The sequence below is a fragment of the Anolis sagrei genome, chromosome Y, assembly GCF_037176765.1.
Source record: "Anolis sagrei isolate rAnoSag1 chromosome Y, rAnoSag1.mat, whole genome shotgun sequence".
Lineage (NCBI taxonomy): Eukaryota > Metazoa > Chordata > Lepidosauria > Squamata > Dactyloidae > Anolis > Anolis sagrei.
Window position 1 is genome coordinate 17499569 of NC_090035.1, and position 17186 is coordinate 17516754.

The window sequence follows — 17186 nt, forward strand, 5'->3', positions numbered from 1 at the left end:
CTCATTTCTCTGTCATTTTTATGGATATCAGGATGAAACTTGGCACACTTGTAGGCAATATTTATGACTTTAAGCCTGCCAGTGTCCAGATCATTTTGGTCATTCATTTTAAGATAAATTTGAATTTTATTACATTTTTTTAAATTACAAAAGGCATCCCCTTCAATTTCTGGACAATGAGACAACATAAACAGGATATCAGTCCAGCAAAGTTTCAGAAAGACTTATTCATCTACTGAATTCTAGGAATTTTTAAAAGTTTTTTTTTCAATTCAAACATTATTTTTTTAAAAAAACAAACTACAAGAGGTATACCTTCAAATTGTGGCACAGGGCAGCAAGCCTGCCATCTTTCAGAACAAAGTCTATCCACTGATTTCTAAGATTTTTTTTTCAGTTTAACCTTCACTGGGGCTTCAAGCGGGCAGCCCCCTTCTTCTGGTGCAAGTGGAATTCTGAGAAATGTAGTTTGGGGTGGGGCCTTTTTAATACTCTTCTACAGAGGTCCTAGCCTTCCCAAACTACATTTCCCAGAATTCTTCTTGTACCAGAAAAACAGGGCTGCAGTTTTAAAAATACTGATGGGAAGGTAAGGGCTGAAGTTTGGGGAGGGAGTAGAAATCTGGAAATATTGGTAATGCACACAGACACTGTGGGGGGCTGACAGTGAGGGGCTTCTAGGCCTCCATTCCTCCCTTCTTCCATCAACCACCGTTTCCCCTCACAGCCTCATCCATTTGTGCTTGTTGCTTCAGTTGTGTCCATTTTTACATCAGAGGGGAGCCTCAGATCCAGGAGAAACCACTGATGGAGGAGGATGTAGTGGTGAGGCCTTCCATTCGCCTCAGGAAGTGGGATCCATTTCCAGCAGCACCAGCCAATCTTTACAAAACTCTCCAGAAGTTTTGGAGGTTGCTGTTCCGATTCATAAATGTTTTGGAGGAACCCTTTCCAATTAGTAATTCAGATATTCATATTAATGAATCATACAAATCTCTGAATTACAAAATGGAGGTCTGAAGCTTTGCACATCCCTATTACAAACAATAGAAATAGTCTAAACACTGGTAAACTTTTACATGAATTATGGAATATAGTTGTTGGATGTGGAAGTAAAAGTGAGCTTGCTGTTTTAGATTTTTCAAAAGAAATAATAATCCTTGAATCAATCTGGATAAAATGTGCAGTTGGTTTGGACCACAGATTTACCCCAAGGCTGTCATTTCCAAAACTAAATTTAGATTATCTTGGTGTGAAAATTCCCTTTTCAAACAGGTTGCAGGAGGTTAAAAAAAGTTTGCACGAGGACTTCTTTGGTTGCTCTTTCCATTTAGTAGTCGTTTAGGTGCTATATACAAATGGCTGCCTTTTTAAGAAATGCAGGTCTTTCATATGCAGCATGCACCAGATGCTCCGGCTTGCTTTTAGGCATGTTTCAGATGGCAGCCCAGAAAACGAAAGGCAATGAAAAACTTTCATATTCACACCAGCAGTGATTGAAAACTTGGCAGCAGGAACAGTGTGCGACGAAGAAGACAAATGTTGTGTAACCTATTAAAGCACAGCAATCGGAAACTGAAGAGGCAAGGGTGGGATGAGGATGAAAGTTAATAACCCACCATCTGAAAACACATGGGAGGAAATCTCAAAGGAGACGTTAGCTTCAATAACGTTCAACGTCGGGGGGAAACTGTTAATAGTTCATCTTTTAACCAGCCAAATTACTTGGCTCATATGTTTCAAATCTGCTGAAGCTCTTCATCAGTTGGTGAATCTGCTGAAAAGATTAAAAGAGTGTATCAATATTGAATAGGTGCTTTGACAAAAACAGAGTAGTGAAAAAGCCAAAGATGTACCTCACGTCTTTTCCATCTCCAGCACCATCCAGAAAATATTTTAATTGAATAAAGAAAACACTTTCTCATTCATCATGTAGAAATTGCAGTATCTTTCCTCCATCCATGTATATAATATCCATAGTTTCATTAAATCATGTTCAAAAACTCACCCAAATGTTTTTGGGGCACTCTAAAAATGCATCTACATTCTAGAATGAATGCAGTTTGATACCACTTTAATTATCAAGGTTCAGTGTGATGGAATCATGTAATTTGTAGTTTGGTAAGGCACCAGTACTGTTTAATAAGGAAAGACATAGTTATTCTAAAATGACAGCGTCCGTGCTTCCATAGCATTGACTCATGGCAGTTAAAGTGGGATCAAACTACATTCGTTCTACAGTGTAGACCAGTGGTTCTCAATTTTCCTAATGCCATGACCCTTTAATACAGTTCCTCATGTTGTGGTGACCCCCAACCATAACATTATTTTTATTGCTACTTCATAACTGTAATTTTGCTACTGTTATGAATCGTGATGTAAATATCTGATATGCAGGATTTTGTCATTTGGGCATTGTAGTCGCAGGGATTTCTAGTTAACCTACAGTCAAAGAGCATTCTGAACTCCACAAATGAGGGAATTGAACCAGTCTTGGCACACAGAATTCCCATGACCAACAGAAAATACTGGAGGGATTTGGGAGCAATTGACTGTGATTTAGGGGAGATGAAGTTCACCTACAACCGGAGAGTGCTGTGAACCCCAACAAGAATAGATCTGGACCAAATTTCGCACAAATACCTGATGTATCGAAATTTGAATACTGGTGGGGTTGGTGGGAGATTGAAATTGTCATTTGGGAGTTGTAGTTGCTGGGATTTATAGTTAACCTACAATCAAAGAGCACTCTGAACCCAACCCAAATGGATCTACACCAAACTTGTCACACTACCTACATGGCCAACATTGAATACTGCTGGGGTTTCGAGGGGGGGGGGGCTGATGAATCCTGGGAGTTGTAGTTCACCAAAACTCAGAGAGCACTCTGTATCAAACTGGTGATGGAACTAGTAAACCTGCCACACATACTCAGCATGCCAAACTTTGAATACTGGTGGGGTTTCAAGGGGACTGAGCAATGTGCACCCAACTGATGGATCTGGTCCAAACTAGGCACAAATACCCAATATGACCAACTTCATGTTGCTGAAGGCTTTCATGACCAGAATCACTGGGTTGCTGTGAGATTTCCAGGCAGTATGGCCATGTTCCAGAAGCATTCTTTTCACGAGTCATTCTAATTACAGTCATATTGATTCCCAGCTGACTATTGCATTGTAGCTAGCCTCTGAATGCCTGATTCCAAAGCCAGGATTTTACTTGTTTTCTAAAAGCCAGCAGGGAGGAGGCCGATCTCACATCACTAGCAAGGGAGTTCCACAGTCAAGGGCCTACCACTGAGAAGACCCTGTCTCTTGTCCCCACCAGCCATACTTGTGAAAGAGGTGGGACCAAGAGCAGGGCCTCCTCAGATCTTAACATCCATCCTGGTTCATAGGGGGGAGAAGCATTCAATAGGTAACATGGACCAAAACCTTTTAGGGCTTTATAGGCTAAAGTCAACCCCTTGAATTATGCTTAGACCAAATTGACAGCCAGTGGAGCTGATGTAACAGCGGGGTGTTTTCTCCCTGTAAGCTGCTCCAGTTATCAATCTGGCTCCCACCCATTGGATTCTTTAAGCTTCCAAACAGTCTTCAAAGGCAACCTCATGTAGAGAGTGCTTTGCAGTAGTCTATATGAAAGGTAACAAGAACATGGACCACCATGGCCAAGTCTGTCTTCTCAAGGTATGGGAGCAACTGGCATACAAGTTTTAATTGTGCAAAAGCTCTCCTGGCTGGCTACCTCTGAAATCAGGAGTTCCAGGTTTAGTGACGAGTCCAGGAGAATTCCCAAGTTGTAGGTTTGAATTACTTAAAACTAGAAAAATTAGAGACTGAAGAAAATACAATTTTAGGGATAGTGTTCTTATTTTTGCCCCCTCTCCATATCTACATCTCATTTAATGTTACACAATTAAATAAATGGTTGTATTCCATTCACTAATTCCTGCATTTTTGAACCCAGATGACATTGGGGTGGATAAATTCCCCTCCAATGGATCCTGGGTTGCCTTAAGATTGAATGGGATGCCACTAATACCAGAAATGTCCAACACTCATACAGTTTTCATTTTTCATATATTGAAACCAGGGCTTAAATAAAGCTCGGAGTTCAGATGTTGTTCTTGCAATGGCAGCTTTGTATCAAAATCTTATTTACTTTCCTTTAATTGCTGCAAGCTGCTGTTGCTGCGGTTCTTGTTATTTGCTTTCCTTGTGGAAATTGGTCATTTGCTGCATACACAACACACACACACACACACACAGTGCCACAAACACATCTTAGACTTGGGACAATTAGAAAAGCGACCGATCATTAAGAACCGATCACAATCAATTTGTCATCTATACTGGAGTAATCAGATAAATTAGCTCTAATTGCACAGTATTTCAAACAAACCTTGCAAAGTGAGAGTATGTGTGTGCATTAAGAGGATGACAGGACACAAGCAGTGTCTTTCCTCGCTGGAAAGCAAAGGCGATAGAAAGAGAAACACTATTCAGCTTTCTATTTCCAAAAATACCTGGGATCAAAGAGGTTTCTAATATAACAACCTGCTTTCCTGGAAGATGGGGAGGGGGACTCAAGATGAAATAAGCTTCCTGTCTCATTATCTTTTATAAGAATCAGGGGCCCCGACTGGTCACAGCTGATGTCCTTCATCAGGATTAACATTGCTTATTTTTTATATATCAAAAGGTGGCCTTAAAACATGACTTCTTTTCTTGGGTCACAGAGGAAATGGCATTTAATTCACAGATCTGGCACAGCGAGGGTTGTGATTAATCCTCCAAACTGCTACATTTCCTGCTAGCTGGTGTCAAGTCCTGAAAGAGATGTGAAGGTTCCACATGAGTTGAAGGGGGGGATGCAAGATCATTTTTTTAAACATGAGTTTTTGCTTCCATGATGAAGACTTATTTGAAAAAAGGGACGAAGAAGAAAAAGAAGAAGAGGAGGAGGAGGGGGGGAGGAGGAAAGAAAGATTGGATGAGGAGGAGGAGAAAGAAGAAGAGGAGAAGGAGGAAGAGGGGGAAAGAAGAGGATGAAGAAGAACAGGTTGATGATGATGATGATGAAGAAGAAGAAGATGACAACGACGACAGGGTGGCTTCCAAAAATAAAATGCAAGCATTCAGTGCCATGTACAGTGACAAGATAAAACAAACCGCAACATAAAAAGAAACATACTAGCAATTAAAATAAACAGTTAAAAATACACAAATAAAACAACCTTGGCTAAAACAAGTAATCAATCAGGCCTTATAAAAACACATTAAGCCGTTAAAATCTGTATAAAAATATAAAAATGTGACTTCCCAATAAGTTAAGACAATCACTGTCAGCATCGTCAGATGAGGTAGAATCAATGATGAACTAATCATCTTTCGCTCCATAAGCTAATGTGCAAAAAGAGGTTTTTAGTTGTTTCTTAAAGGACTGGAGTGAAGAGGCTGCTCTAATTTACGTTAGGAGCGAGTTCCAGAGGGATGGGGTGACCATGCGCTTGAGGCAGGAGTAGGACCGAGAGGAGGGCCCCCCTGATGATTGTAGTGTCCGAGAAGGTTTGTAAGCGGGGATGTGGTTTGTCAAATATTCTGGGTCTGAACCATTTAGGGCTTTATATGTGATAACCAGCACTTTGTATTTAGCCCGGAAGCAGATCAGCAGCCAATGGAGCTGTCATAACATGGGAGTTGTCCGCTCCCTGAACGATGCTCCAGTTAGTAGATTGGCTGCCGATCTCTGAACCTGTTGAAGCTTCTGAACGATCTTCAAAGGCAGCCCCACGTAGAGAATGTTGCAGTTGTCCAGGTGGGATGTAACTAAGGCATGGACAACCATGACCAGATCTGGTGTCTCAAAATATGAACACAGCTGGCGCACAAGTTTTAATTGTGCAAAGAGGTGGTGGTGGAGGAGGAGGAGGAGGAAATAGAGATATTTTTTATTCAGCTTCCCTGATTTCTGCTTCTTACTTGTTCCCTTTGCTTGAAGGTTTTGCTCTGGGCTCTAAGACACAAAAGAAGGAAGAGAGAGAAAGAGAGAGAGAGAGAAAGAGAGAGAGAAAGAGAGAGAGATGTTCATTAGTGGGTTTATTGATTTTGAATATTGCAGGACACGCTTCCATCTACAAATACTCATGACATTTTTAACTATTTTTAATTACACGAAAGCAATACATTTCTTCCTCCCTCAACACACAACATAACAGACTTTATCTCCCTGATTCATCAATGAAACCACAGTATTCAGATTTTAAGTTCTGCAGTGTTAGGGCAATATGCGGTTGGAAAATTGGAGACAAGGAGATGAGACAAGGAGAGGTGTCACTCCAGGTCCTGCAAGAAGGTTGCTTATAGTAGCCTGTTTTTTTTCTTCCTTACCTCCATACAGTGCCGGATTTAGGATAAATGAGGCTCTGTGCTAGTTAAGCTATGAGGCCCCTTACTTGTGCCCAGAAGGAAGTTGGCCCAGTCATACAGTGCCTGCTTTGTGACACACCCCCATAGACCATCAACTCTATCATTATGTCTGGAATTGCCCCAAAACAGAATGCCTTCAAATTTAGAATTGGACCACATAAGCCAAATCCATCATTCAAATGGGGCCCTATGCTTAAGCACACTTAAGTACAATGGTCAATCCAATACTGACTCCATAGTTTGCCCTTAATTTACCTTATGGTGTGATTGCTCCTTGGTCATTGGGCAATATGGGATTAGTATGTGAAGGAACTTCAGCCGGGTCTTGTGGGTATAAATAGCCACCATCCAAAATGAGTATTATGATGCACACTGAAATTCCCTTTAGCCAATGATTTGGGAAAGACAAAAGCACTCCCATGAAATAGTCAGCAAAGTGCTATTTTATTCAAAGTGGAAAACATAGTTTTTTGCACTCTCTTATATGGAGACTAAACCCGAAATAACTTTTGGGAAGTTTCCAACATAGAAAGAATAGCTCTAGTCTCCAAAGTGAAGAGAAAACTGTGAGGTGAGGCTGAAAAGTGGAGGATTTCACACTTTGCTTGCCCCATCATTTTTTTAAAGGCAAATCCTGTTAATTTAGCATAACCTGGGCCTCCCCCCTCCCCCCTCTGAGCTCTGCCTTTTAAAAAGCATGCCACCTGCCAAGGGTGATGGAAACAGGTTCCGTATTTCCAGGGCACACTTGCAAACAACCCCATTAGATCCCAGTATAGGTGAAAGCGATGAAAAGATGACCTTAGAGGAGGGGAAAGGCTTTGTTCTTGGCAACCCTGTTCAGTCTGCTTCAAAGTAAGCAGCATTGATGTATCCCTTGCTGATGAGGAGTGCACTTAATAAATGCGGGCAAAAATCTATTATTAAGCCAGGAAAAGTTTTCCTTCTAATATCCTTTAAAAATGTGTTTGAAATTATATTAGATCAAACAGATTACAATAAAGAATGGGGTGGATGGAATTGAGCATCAAAAGGCTAATGCAAAAAGGCCTTTTCATCTCTCCGCAAAGACACAAGAATTTATTTTCATCTAATGAAGAATGTCGTGCCTTTTAAAATGAGCCTGAGTTGAGATAGTCTGGAGAACTTTTAAGAGCCGTTTCCTCAAGGGACGGTCTCTGCTGCTGCCTTGCTGTGTTCCACCTCAGATTTACCATTCCTGGGAAAGACAAAACATTTAGAGCTCTTTTTTGCTTTTATGAACATCTGGGTCAGTGGGAGCAACTTTAGAGAAAGTATTTAAAAAGGTACAAATCTCAGCAGAAGGAAAGTTGGTAGAGCAGGAGAAGTTTTTGGACCAACTATGGTGATCTCAAGAAATTTTATTCAGGGTGCTTGTTAAAAGCATTTATAAGGTCCACCAAAAATATATAGATGTATCCAGAAAATCTCCTTCTTGTTGTATAGAAACTTCTTGTAACTTTCTATGTATAGTTGGCCCTCTCTCAGAATCTCTATGACCTCCAGTGCAATTCCATGGTCAACTTCCACTGGAGCTTGAGCACACTGAAGGACTTCCTATAGAGATGTTTGATGCCTCCCCCCTCCCAAGTGCTTTTTTTCCATTATTGTGGGCATTGTGTCCTCGATAGCCAACTTTTGTGGTTCTATTAGCCCACCAAAGTGCCCACCCCTTTTCAAGCTGTTGTTGGAGTCAGGGGGACAGCTTTAAATTGGCTGTCCTCCTTTCTTCACAACCGTGGACAGCGAGTGGAGAGGGAAGGCCTGGTCTCCGAGAGGTCCCCTCTATTTTGAGGGGTTCCTCAAGGGGCCATTCTCTCCTCTCTGTTATTTAACATCTATATGCGCCCACTTGCTCAGCTGGTCCGAAGTTTTGGGCTTGAGTGTTACCAGTACGCTGATGATACTCAGCTCATGTTGAAGATGGAAGGCCGACCGGACTCTGTACCTGATAATTTCCATCAATGCCTTGAGGCCATTACTGGATGGCTGCGTGCCAGCAGGTCGAAAGTGAACCCGACAAAAATGGAGATTCTGTGGCTAGGTCGACCAGGCAGTGGGGATATCCAGCTGCCTACCCTGAATGACGAGACGTTATGCCCGTCATCATTGGTAAAGAGTCTTGATGAAATCTGCACTACAAACTACTTGTTTGGATGATCAAGTTATCAAGAGGAAGATTGCATTTAAAAACATTTCATTTGATGACGATCTTTTGTTCAGATTCAATGTGTTTTTCAAACTGAATCTACACCTAGCTTGAATTGAATCCAGCAAATCTTATCCTTACATTTAAAAAGTATAGCATTGCAGTGATGCCTTATAAGTGTAATTGAGAGATTCTATCAGTTGTTTGTTCTTTTGTTCAATTGATTTATGATGGAAATTTGTTTTGTTCAGTTCCATTTTTACCAATGCTAACTCCTCTGAATATAGATAATAGAAATCAAGGATTCCTCAGTCTCATTATCTCTTTCTTATTTATTTTAATGCATCACAATATGTAATGACTGTGAGCACATGGCTCATGAATGAGTAGCACACAGAACTCCATCTTCCAAGGATGGAAGATAGAGAACATTTAAGTAGAACAATCATATAATTCTTTCATTGCCACAAATATCCAGTGGAAGCTGGTGGCTCACATTCTGTTAAAGAAATAAGGTGCATCTACACTGTCAAATTAATGCAGTTTGCCATGGCTATGGAGTTGTAGTTTTACAAGGTCCTTGGTCTACTCTGTCAAGGATACTGGACCCTCACCAGCTGTGACTCGAAGAATTCCATAGCAAGAAAGTTAAAGGGGTGTCAAACTGCATTAATTTGACAGTAGATGACCAGGGGAGCATTTGCACAAGTAAAACTTGTGTGCCAGCTGCGCCTGTACCTTGGAAAGTCTGACTTGGCCATGGTAGTTCACGCTCTGGTTACATCCTGCATAGATTACTGCAACGCGCTCTACGTGGGGTTGCCTTTGAAGACAGCCTGGAAGCTTCAAATGGTCCAGCGTGCGGCAGCCAGGTTGCTAACAGGAGCGGCGCTCAGGGAGCACACAACTCATCTGCTGCATCAGCTCCACTGGCTGCCAGTTTGCTACTGGACTCAATTCAAAGTGCTGGCTTTAGCCTATAAAGCCCTAAACGGTTCCGGCCCAGCTTATCTATCCGAACACATCTCTTCCTACAAACCCTCCAGGAATTTAAGATTGTTTGAGGAGGCCCTGCTCTCGATCCTGCCTGCTTCGCAAGCACACTTGGCGGGGACGAGAGACGGCCTTCTCTGTGGTGGCCCCTCGGCTGTGGAACTCCCTGTCTAGGGATATTAGATGAGCCCCCTCCCTCCTGACTTTTCGAAAGAGAGTAAAAACTTGGCTCTTCAAGCAAGCATTTGGAACCCTGGAATAAATAGTCAAACTTGAGATGGAGAATGACCAAGGAACGGCCAAGACGGTGAAACTGATGAGGATTGGAACGAGAGGATATAGCTCTTTTTAAACTGTTATTATGCACTGTCTTCATGTTTAAATGCACTTTAATTATTTTTGCTTTTTGAATGTATGTATTGATGGCATCGAATTGTGCCGATATGTAGACCACCCTGAGTCGCCTTCGGGCTGATATGGGTGGGATATAAATAATGTAAATAAATAGATGCACCCATAGTCATATTCTCCTGTCAGAGTTAGAAGCAGTGTTGTGTTTCCATGGTACATTTGCAAGACTGTTGTGAGATGTACATTGATTTCATATTATTGTTGAATCTAGGAAGGCCATGGAAACAAACAACTGAACATGATCAGAAGATCGTATTTTTGTCTCTTTTCACAGAACAATTTTGATGTAAGGCTCCAAGGTGCCTTGTGTTCTCTGTTTTCTTTTACTTCTGTTTTGAAGCCAGCGATTTTATGAAGCGTGGCATCTTCCCGCCCAGATGTGGCAGCCAAATTGCAAAAAGCCATGGCGATGATGGCCATGAAAGAACGGTTGTGGTCTATCAACTTAATGAGCCATATGTAGAGGGAGAGGTTTACACCGTGGGCCAGAGACGTTACACTTGGCTTGGTAGCAGATACAGGTTTTCAGGATTAGTATGCATGTCTTCCAAAACACATGTTTACCTGGCAGGCTGAAGCCACTCAGAAGAAAGAAATGGTTGCAGTCTGCTAAGTATTGAAATGAGACTGTGCACCAAATATGTATTGGACTCATAGACCGTAACAACACTCAGAGAGCATCCGTAACTTGTTTGTCTTATTCCATTGACTTGTCATATATCCCATTGCCTTCTTTTAAAACAATGATAGCAGAAGCAAACCAAAAAACATGTAAAAAGAAACAAACTGAGCTCTGTTTGTGAAAATCTTGCTCAGATCTTCGCCTTTAGGCCCAAATAGAGACTCTTGTATTCTTAGCTTCATGATGTTGAATTCATCCAGCCATAAAGGGGTTTTTTATTTACCTGTCTTCCAAAATATGAGCCATTTCAAACATTATCTAAATGTCCTCAATGTCTATCTTCAATAATAATAATAATAATTTAAAAACTTCATTTGTATCCCGCCCAATCTCCCCATGGAAACTCAGGCCGGCTTTCAATATCATAACAGGCAAACATGCAATGCCTTTATAACAATGCAGAGCTAGATATAGATCTATAATTATATATAGTCTGCTCTTTCTGGGGCGGGTGTACACAGGCCCCCAGAAACATCCATGTTTTTTAAACGTGGATGCTCCTGGAATAAAGGGTTGTCTGGAAGCTCCCTGAGTTTCCAAAATGGGCAACTCCAGCCTGGGAGTAAAAGCAGAGTGAGTGAGGCTTTGGAAAACAAAACACACTGTTAAGGGAGAGAAATATATCATATATTGCAATGGCTCGGCGCCTTGACCCCATTATAAGCCGAGGGAGGCTTTTTCAGCCCCCCCCCCCCCGCCCAAAAAAAGGTGAAAAGCTCGGCTTATCTTCAAGTATATAAGATAAATGAAGCAAATAAATACACTGTGTTTAACCAGAAAAATTATCTACTTTTCTGACTCCCATCTGACTGTCAACAAATATTCAGTACTGTAGGCTGTATTTCAAAGGAAGGGACTAGTAACCCCCCTCTGGATATTCTTGCCTAAGAAAAACCTTGGACATTTATGAGGTTGCCATAGGTTAATGCAAGCATACACACAGACAAAATCCAAAAATGCCCACATGGGTCACTGAGCCAGTGACACACTTTTTTCTGATGGTCTAACTTGGTTTCATGCAGAAAATTATTTTAAATATTGTATTAAATTACCTTCATGCTAGGTGTATAAAGCATATGAGAAACATAAGTGCATTTTGCATTTAGATATGGATCCCCCCTCCAAGATATCACATTAGGTACTTGTATGAAATTACACATATTCTACCCCCAAAATCTGAAATCCAAAACACTTCTAGACTAACATTTTGGGTAGGTTTATTTAAAATATATTAATGTCAGCTTCCAATAAAAATAATCTGATCAGAAATTCTTCCCTGTTTTGGAACCACAGTTTTGGAACCTTAAGCAGCTTGGACTGACTAAGAAGAGAGTAAAAGTGGTGTCAAATTGCTTTAATTGTCTAAAGTTTGGAATGGGGGCTGGGTAAAGGACCTTGGCATCCCTCATCTGGACTGCCAGCCATAGTTTGGGTACCCCTGCTTTACATCATTGGACTCAGGTGTTCTTTCAAAATATTTTAGAGCCAACATTAAGGCCCCATCTACACTGCTATATAATCCAGTTTCTGAATCCAGGTTATCTGCTTTGGACTGGATTATACGGCAGTGTAGACTCATATAGTCTAGTTCAAAGCAGTTAATCTGGATTCAGAAACTGGCAGTCTAGATTCAGCCTAGGAGAGAATTGCATCATTGAACAGAAAATGTTGTTGTATGCCTTCAGGTTGGACCTTTCATTGATCTTTTTGGTGTGAGAGTGTATAGCCCATTTTAATCACCTAGTATATTTTGGTAACTGATCGGGAAATTGAAATCCTGGTCTCCGGATTTCTAATACAATGCTTAAACCACTAGGCAATGCTGGGAAATCATATTCAAATGGAGCCAAGTGTCCCTGAAATGTCACAGACCTCTGTACTGCAAAATAAGTTGGCCCATCTGCAGACTCAATGAAGCTGGGGAAGAGGCGGGTGGTGAGGCTTTTGGAGAACAGGGGGCAAAACTATTTAAAATTCTCTGCGAGCGGAAACCTGTTTGACTGTGATTGCCGTAAGGCATATAGCGAGAAGGAAAAGAACTTGGGTAATCATGTTGAGATAAACAAAAGTCTGCCTGGAATTAATTCCCCCTCAGTCGAATGGCTAAGTAACATATGTCTCCACCTGGCTGGGTTCCTAATTTGCTCCAAAGATACTTTAATTATATGATTGATTGGGAGGAGCTCATGGCTGAGTCTGGCATTCGCAAAGCCTTCAAGGTCATGAGCATTACCTGAAGGGCAAAAGGGAATTGACTGAAATAACAGTCCGGCAGAGGTGATCGCATACAAACTTTCAAGAAATGAACCAACATAGAAACACAATTCCGCCTGCAGTGGGAAAACTAATCAATAGCCTACTATGCTCATTTCTGTTCAATGTTACCTTTTGAAAACAACTCTGTGGAGCTCAGGGTTTGGCTACTTTTCAGAAAATTATGCAAAATATCCAGCTGTTTCACAATACCAGGGAGCTGGAGGAAGGAAAATGAGAAAGCAGGGGAATTTTTCACAATCCAGGGATTTGGGGACCTTAAACTGATGTGGGGAGAAGGACAACTTTTTAGATTAGAGAAGTGATCAAGGTTCACACATTGGAGCATGTTTGTAGCACTTTCTTAACCTTTGCAAGAAAACTAAACACTCTTGCCTTTGAGCAATAAGTGAAAGGTAAAGAGAATCCATTTTGGTCAATGTCTTTGGGGTTTTATATTCCAGAGTTTTTCATGCAGAGCTTGAAAACCATCTTTTGGGATGTTGAAGCAGTATTATGCATTACTGCTCCTTCGCCATACAGGGAATTGGGCTTCATGGTCTACAAACTATTTTCTATTACTCTGTGATATAGGGACAGACTTAGCAATGTTTTATAGAATCATAGAGTTGGAGTTGGAAGAGACCTTGTGGGCCATTCAGTCCAACCCCCCTGCCAAGAAGCAGGAAAATCGCATTCAAAGCACTCCTGACAGATGGCCATCCAGCCTTTGCTTAAAAGCCTCCAAAGATGGAGCCTCCACTACATTCTGGGGCAGAGAGTTCCACTACTGAACAGCTCTCACAGTTACAAAGTTCTTCCTAATGTACGGGTGGAATCTCCTTTCTTTCCTGTAGTTTGAAGCCATTGTTCTGTGTCCTAGTCTCCAGGGCAGCAGAAAACAAGCTTTCTCCCTCTTCCCTGTGATTTTCCCTCACATATTTATCCATGGCCCTCATCATGTCTCCTCTCAGCCTTTTCTTCTGCAGGCAAAATATGCCCAGCTCTTTAAGCTGCTCCTCATAGGGCTTGTTCTCCAGACCCTTGATCCTTTCAGTCACCCTCCTCTGGACACATTCCAGCTTATCAACATCTCCCTTCAATTGTGGTGCCCAGAATTGGACAGACTATTCCAGATGTGGTCTAACCAAGGCAGAATAGAGGGGCAGCATGACTTTTCTGGATCTAGACACTATACTCCTATTTATGCAAGCCAAAATCCCAATGGCTTTTTTGGCACCGCATGACATTGTTGGCTCATGTTCTTTGCAGTGGTGCATCCCATGTGGCAAAAGATGTATGTTTGCTGTAGTATGTGACTTTCCTCACCTATCCATCTTTTATTTAGTGTGCTTTTGCATATGATATTATGGTACAGCAGTCGGCATCCAGGATTTGAACTTGACAGACCACCATAGTTATGTATGTGCAGTTAGTTACGTATTCTAACTATAGCAGTATATTTGATGAAATGTGGTGTTTTTCATTATGCATTTGAAGATGATTTTCTGTACTCTGTGGCAAATTATTTCTTCAAAAAATAATTTCCCCAATCTATTTGAAGGATTGCACCAGAGAGAAAATACCTGCTTGCTAACTCCACCAGTGCAACCTCCACTGATTTTGGAGCTTAAACCGGGCTGGCGGCGAAATATGAGCAAACTTCATTTAAAGTTTAAAATTAAAAGCACTGCTCCTTCCAAACTAAATGGCCCAGAAGTATCCTTTGGTCTAATTGAATTACAATACAGTTTATTTGCTATCGATGTGTGGACAGATTTCCTAATCAAACAATCACTCTAATTAGAGTCATGTATTTGATGGCACCGTCTGGGCCCCATTCAATTACCCGCTGAATAAGCTCTATTCATGAAATACTTGTACAGAAGTCAGGTACTCAAATCAGTGCAGCATGTTTTAGAAGAACTAATGTAATTAGAATAATGTAATTACAGTAGATAAACAGAATTTGACTGTGATGAAGGCAAAGCAGTACGTTAAGTCTGCCTTTGGTCGATGATTTACAATTATAACATCCCATAGAAGGTAGTGCAATTGTGATAAGTTTTGCTTTTTGCTTGCTTTATTTAGGATTTTTTTTTTTGCAGATTGTAAATTGCCTCCATTATAAGTCTCATAAAACAACAACTTTACAAATTGGAGCCTTATTGAAATTAATTTTGTTTGGAAAACAGTCATTGGAATCTTGATATAAAAGATGTATTTAATAGCGGGGATGCTAAAATGGCTTTAAGGACAATAACTCTTCTGGTCAAGGTTTTCACTACACACAAAAAAACTTGTTTTTCAACTTTTTTCATTTTTAAATGTTTTATTCCCATTTTTATTTTAAGTGTAAAGGTATCTATGTATTGTCAAAGGCTTTCATGGAATCACTGGGTTGTTGTAGGTTTTTCGGGCTGTATGGCCAAGCTTCTAGAAGCATTCTCTCCTGACGTTTTGCCTGTATCTATGGAAGGCATCCTCAGAGGTTGTGAGGTCTATTGGAAACTAGGAAATTTGGGTTTATATATCTGTGGAAAGTCCAGGGTGGGAGAAAGAACTCTTGTCTGTTGGAGCTAGGAGTGAATGTTTCAGTTGGCCACCTTGATTAGCATTGGGTGGTCTGATGGTTTTTAGGTGTGGCTTGTTACTGCCTGGGACCATTCTAACAACTGCCATGTCAGCTTACATAAAGAAGCCATTGAAATCATAGAATCAAAGAGTTGGAAGAGACCTCATGGGCCATCCAGTCCAACCCCCTGCCAAGAAGCAGGAATATTGCATTCAAATCACCCCTGACAGATGGCCATCCAGCCTCTGTTTAAAAGCTTCCAAAGAAGGAGCTTCCACCACACACTGGGGCAGAGAGTTCCACTGCTGAACGGCTCTGACAGTCAGGAAGTTCTTCCTCATGTTCAGATGGAATCTTCAAACATGTAGACAATTTCAACAGAAAGGAAGAAACCATGAAAATGAATAAAATCAGGCTACCAGTATTAAAAAAAACTATAAAATTATAACAGTAAATAAAGAACAACACTCAAACACAGGGGAACTCCAGACAAGAAACAATCAGGAACACCTAATCACCTCTCAACAAAGTAATTTTCCAGGCAGTCACCAGCCTCATCTAGAAACTGTCAGGCCATCAAATACTAATCAAGGTAGCCAATGGAAACATTCACTCCTAGCTCCAACAGACAAGAGTACTTTCTCTCACCCTGGACATTCCACAGGCATATAAACCCAATTTTCTTAGTTTCCAACAGACCTCACAACCTCTGAGAATGCTTGCCACAGATGCAGGTGAAACATCAGGAGAGAATGCTTCTAGAACATGGCCATACAGCCCAAAAAACCCACAACAACCTAAAGGTGTCTATTTTTTTTTAAAAAAAATGTATTATTATTATTGTTAATTATATATTGAATAACAACAACAACAACAACAACAATATCATCCCTTGTTGGTATTACATAAGTGGGTACTGTTGGAATTTAACCACACACTGCCCAAGTTTCTAGTCCTGAATGAGGAACAAGTTAGCTTAAAATAGGAAGAGGGTTTCCCTTCCCACATGTCTTCTGTATGACAGTTGGAATGTATCTATTTCTTGTCTCTTTTCTGTTTCTATTCTCATTCGGATTGGTTGTGTAGAATCAATACTTTTACTTCTGACTTCTGCTCTTTACATCTTAGTGTGTGCTGTGTGCATTGCTATTTCTCTCTGTGTGTAATACTCATGTAGTGATTGGTGGGGTTTCCCCCTCTCTTTGAAACCTTAGAAGAAATGGGTGTTAGAGTAACTTGGACCCAGTTCTTTAACTATAAAGAAATATAATTATTTGTATTAATGTAAATAAACCTTTTGTGATTTTTAAAGACAGGGCTCTGCATGTTTACCTCCTAAACTCTAAATTCTTTACAGCCACATCCAACAGCACTCCACGCTCCGCTTGCTGTGAGCTGATTGCTCTACTTTTAGTATCTTGTTTGTATTTTGGATGCTCTGCTGTGTTTTTGGGTAGTTTTCCCTAACAGTTACATTAGTATTATTTACACATTATTATAGTATTATACAGTATTATACATTAGTACTATGTATTTCACAATGTATTCAATATATCTGTATAATAAGTAATTCTGTCTTACCAAATCAATGAAGTCATATAACCTATGAACCAACTAGGACATTAAGATCATCTGGGGAGGCCCTGCTCTCAGTCCCGCCTGCACCAC

At 40.7% G+C, this 17186-nt stretch overlaps 1 protein-coding gene across 9 annotated transcripts in view; it reads left to right on the top strand.

The window, feature by feature from the left end:
• LOC137095529 (RNA binding protein fox-1 homolog 1) overlaps positions 1-17186 on the top strand; it is a 1101487-nt gene that overhangs the window by 302544 nt on the left and 781757 nt on the right. The gene's annotated exons all lie outside the window — the stretch shown is intronic.